The following is a 5470-nucleotide window of genomic DNA, read 5'->3' as shown; positions in this document are numbered from 1 at the left end:
AATCCTGATACCTTATCATACCAGTCGACAAGACCAAACATAAATCCTGATACCTTATCATACCAGTCGACAAGATCAAACATAAATCCTGATACCTTATCATACTAGTCAACAAGATCAAACATAAGTCCTGATACCTTATCATATCAGTCGACAAGACCAAACATAAATCCTGATACCTTATTACACCAGTCGACAAGATCAAACATAAATCCTGATACCTTATCATACCAGTCGACAAGATCAAACATAAATCCTGATACCTTATCATACCAGTCGACAAGACCAAACATAAATCCTGATACCTTATCATACCAGTCGACAAGACCAAACATAAATCCTGATACCTTATCATACCAGTCGACAAGATCAAACATAAATCCTGATACCTTATCATACTAGTCAACAAGATCAAACATAAGTCCTGATACCTTATTACACCAGTCGACAAGATCAAACATAAGTCCTGATACCTTATCATACCAGTCGACAAGATCAAACATAATCCTGATACCTTATCATACCAGTCGACAAGATCAAACTAAATCCTGATACCTTATCATACCAGTCGACAAGATCAAACATACATCCTGATACCTTATCATACCAGTCGACAAGACCAAACATAAATCCTGATACCTTATCATACTAGTCAACAAGATCAAACATAAGTCCTGATACCTTATTACACCAGTCGACAAGATCAAACATAAGTCCTGATACCTTATCATACCAGTCGACAAGATCAAACATAAATCCTGATACCTTATCATACCAGTCGACAAGATCAAACATAAATCCTGATACCTTATCATACCAGTCGACAAGATCAAACATACATCCTGATACCTTATCATACCAGTCGATGAGATAAAAGATCACCAGGTTTCCAACAATGAAGACATACCGTTACTGGATACAGTTTATTTTAAGTCTGGACCAATGCAGGGGACCAGATACCTTGTAGTATATATATAACTACGTGTCATAAGAAGTAACTAGTGGCTGGGGCTCCCTTCCAGATCGGAAGCGGTTTTCCTGAGCATACTGTCTGCTGTATTCCACTACATGATTTTAGAAGGCGACCTGTGAAATAGTCCCTGCAGAATCTCTTCTACGATGGGAACATTGAAGAGACCAAATCAGATCGCTGCCCCAATAGCAACACTTGTAATCCAGATACCTTTTTCCGGACCGTTTTTTCTTCTAGTTCTCCACTGTCATATTGAGCTTTGTCATCAAGAGGGTGCTAAACCCCCTAAAATGTGCTGAAAATCCTTTTATGATCTCAGGTGCTATATTCTAGTACACGATTAAAACTGTTTATGTTTTAGACACAGACATATATTCAAAACTTTCATTTTTTGATCAAATCTCCTTACTGAATTCTTTATGTGTGAGATATGTATCATACTGTTTACAATCAAAAGAAATCTATTGAAAAATCAACAGAGGTCAATAAGTCTTCCAGATACAGTCAAAGCAAACTGTTGTCATGGTGACTATGTCTATCAAGTCTGAAACATATCGGTTGAAAACTGTGAGAGATCTCCTGACAAATAAAAGTTTATGATGGATGGACAGGTGCACGTCGCCATACTATAGTACGTCCTGTCATTTTTTTTTACATCTGTTTATAAACACATCCTCGTGAACAGCGGGTTTTGATATAAAGTAAGTGTTAGATATAGTAGAGCTTAACGATGAATTAAACTGTATCATTCAGCTGTTTCGTCCTTCTAGGACTCGTCAGTGATGCTACATTATACAGCTGTTTCGTCCTTATAGGACTCAGTGATGCTACATCATACAGCTGTTTCGTCCTTATAGGACTCATCAGTGATGCTACATTATACAGCTGTTTAGTCCTTCAAGGACTCGTCAGTGATGATACATCATTCAGCTGTTTCGTCCTTATAGGACTCATCAGTGATGCTACATCATACAGCTGTTTCGTCCTTATAGGACTCATCAGTGATGCTACATCATACAGCTGTTTAGTCCTTCTAGGACTCGTCAGTGATGATACATCATACAGCTGTTTCGTCCTTCTAGAACTCGTCAGTGATGCTACATTATACAGCTGTTTCGTCCTTCTAGAACTCGTCAGTGATGCTACATTATACAGCTGTTTAGTCCTTCTAGGACTCGTCAGTGATGATACATCATACAGCTGTTTAGTCCTTCTAGGACTCATCAGTGATGCTACATTATACAGCTGTTTAGTCCTTCTAGGACTCCTCAGTGATGCTACATTATACAGCTGTTTAGTCCTTCTAGGACTCATCAGTGATGATACATCATACAGCTGTTTAGTCCTTATAGGACTCCTCAGTGATGCTACATCATACAGCTGTTTCGTCCTTCTAGTACTCGTCAGTGATGATACATCATACAGCTGTTTCGTCCTTCTAGTACTCGTCAGTGATGATACATCATACAACTGTTTCGTCCTTCTAGTACTCGTCAGTGATGATACATCATACAACTGTTTCGTCCTTCTAGTACTTGTCAGTGATGATACATCATACAACTGTTTCGTCATTCTAGGACTCGTCAGTGATGTTACATCATACAGCTGTTTCGTCCTTCTAGTATTCCTCAGTGATGATACATCATACAGCTGTTTCGTCCTTTAGTACTCCTCAGTGATGATACATCATACAGCTGTCTCGTCCTTCTAGTACTCCTCAGTGGTGGTAAGGACCACATTTTGATGTCCAGGAGGCGACTGGGGAATGTAAATCTAAAGTGATCAAAGAAAATGTCAAAATCTAGACGGGAAGGTGGACTTATCATTCAGTAAACTTGGTATTTTTCAGATGATTTTAGAAGAATGCTCACTTTATGTGTATATTATGAATCCTGCCAATGATATTCTAATGAACTATAATGGGGCATGCTGGGGGACGAAACAGCAGTAGGATGCAGTTCAGTACTAAAGTATGTGGTTTTTCCGTGTCACTAAATGTGCATTGAAAGGGCTATTCACAAGTGTGTCGTCTGTACAATATATACACCAGTTGTGTATACTTGTTTTTAGTTACTTGATGAGGACATTGATAACCAAATCTGTACCTGATTTTGTTATGGTGAAAATATCTATTAGATCTTAAATCTACAAAATGTTTAGGCTTTTACATGTGTGTCAGTTGTACATGTATAAAATGATATCAAGAACACCCAATTTGTATAATATAGATGTCTTACTGTTTAAATACAGTAAGCCTTGTCCACATGTCTTTGTTTAATAGGGTAACTAGTAAGGTGCAACTACAACAGGTTGCTGGCTGTCATAAATTTTTAAAAAAAAATCTTAATAGATTTGGCTTCTATTTTAATTGCAGCCCGTTGCAGTTTTTTCTTTCTCTCTCCCGTTTTTTGTAAATATTGTAAGTGTCATTTGCAATTTTACTGATGCTATTGATGTATATGTAGATAAATTGTATGTATACATACATATCCCTTTACTTACTACACTTTACATCAGAAAGAAAGTAGTATTATATAGTACATGTAAAAAAGCCCAATCTATATCATAAACAAAATCACACGACACAACAACATTTAATAAACAAAATCACACGACACAACAACATTTAATAAACAAATCACACGACACAACAACATTTAATAAACAAAATCACACGACACAACAACATTTAATAAACAAATCACACGACACAACAACATTTAATAAACAAAATCACACGACACAACAACATTTAATAAACAAATCACACGACACAACAACATTTAATAAACAAATCACACGACACAACAACATTTAATAAACAAATCACACGACACAACAACATTTAATAAACAAATCACACGACACAACAACATTTAATAAACAAATCACACGACACAACAACATTTAATAAACAAATCACACGACACAACAACATTTAATAAACAAATCACTTCCATCTGATTTCACAAACATCAGTGTATGAAAGAATGATTTTTATTGTAACAAAAATAATCATTGTCAGTTTATAAAGACGTTTGTTTAGAGAATTCCTTGATGGATTCACAATGGCCAAAATCCAGTGAAGCAATATTAAGCTTAGGATCATTAGCTTGTATATATACAAAACTTAAATACAAAACATTTCCAATTGTAAAGAACTTAAAAAAAAAAGCATTTGTAAACAATCACTATCTTACAACACATAGCACCTTATAAGTCAAATAACTACGTTATAGACAAAATCTTTGGTTGACTGTTACACAAATGATATACATCTATATATATTTACTCGGAAACAATTCATATTAAACAGGAACTGAATTCTAGTTTTGAGATTCCTTTTAATGTCATACAAAGCACAATTCGTTTAAATTTCACCGGAAGCAGGGAGTGCTTCGCTATACCAATGCCTTGGTATTTGGATATGACCATACTTGAATGATAAAAATGAAGTGTTAGATTATACATACAAATTGCACATCCCATAATTTTATCCTTGTCTGCAGACATTACTATGTTTCCTGCATACAAACAGAATTAGGATTGTCTGATGCCAAAGGAAGCCTTACCTACACATTATCCAATCTTTCTGAAGAGAAAAAAACTGTCTTATCAAGATTCACTATTAAATCTTTTAGATTGCCTATTAATAAGACTATGGACATACCTCATTTTTATTGGATTCCTAAACTTCACAAGAATCCATGTAAATAGCATTCCATCACAGGCTTGTCCTTCAATATCACTTTCAGCTATATGAATGATATCTTGTCTTTAAACAATATAAGATTTATTAACCATGTTTCATCTTATCAATCTTTTCCTTCTAAGAAACCAACATACAGAGTTTCCCAACAAGCTAAATGTGATTTCAATTTCCCTTTTAAAAGAAGTTTCTACTTTTGGATAGCAACACTCCTGCATCCCCAACCTTTCGTGTTTGCATGTGGCAGTTTATGTGAAATTCAAGGGCCTGCTCCCAGAATTACAATTTTTGTGTAAGATGTCAGCAACTGTGAGATAAACTCACATCACAGGGTTTGATAAGGATTATGGAGAAATTCTATTTCATAGTATGATATGAAACTGGGTATAATTGGTTCTCATTAGTATACCTGGTGGTTCCCTTGCTGTTCACTCTGTTCTCATTTGCGAACTGACAATACGTTTACTTGAATTGACAAAGATTTACATGGTGGGTGTCATCAATGAAGCAGAAGATGCTTACCCTTCTAGAATACCTGGTCTTATTCTCCTTGTACTTTTTCAGGAGTCTCTGCATATATCTTTTTTTGTTTCAATAAGTTTGTGCTTGAATAAAGATTTTATTTATGGTATATTAAATGGTATAAGTACACTTTGTAACGTTATCAATAAATTTGGTTTTCATGTAACAATATAGGATTTAGTCTCTGCTGTAACATGCCCTCTGTTGCCTTGGCAATGACAACAGTGACCTATGACCTGTCACCAACACCAGACTATGTGGCCTTT

Source organism: Ylistrum balloti, unplaced genomic scaffold, assembly GCF_031769215.1.
Source record: "Ylistrum balloti isolate Yb309-2 unplaced genomic scaffold, AGI_CSIRO_Ybal_v1 Utg369738, whole genome shotgun sequence".
NCBI lineage: Eukaryota > Metazoa > Mollusca > Bivalvia > Pectinida > Pectinidae > Ylistrum > Ylistrum balloti.
This window is presented reverse-complemented; position numbering follows the sequence as displayed.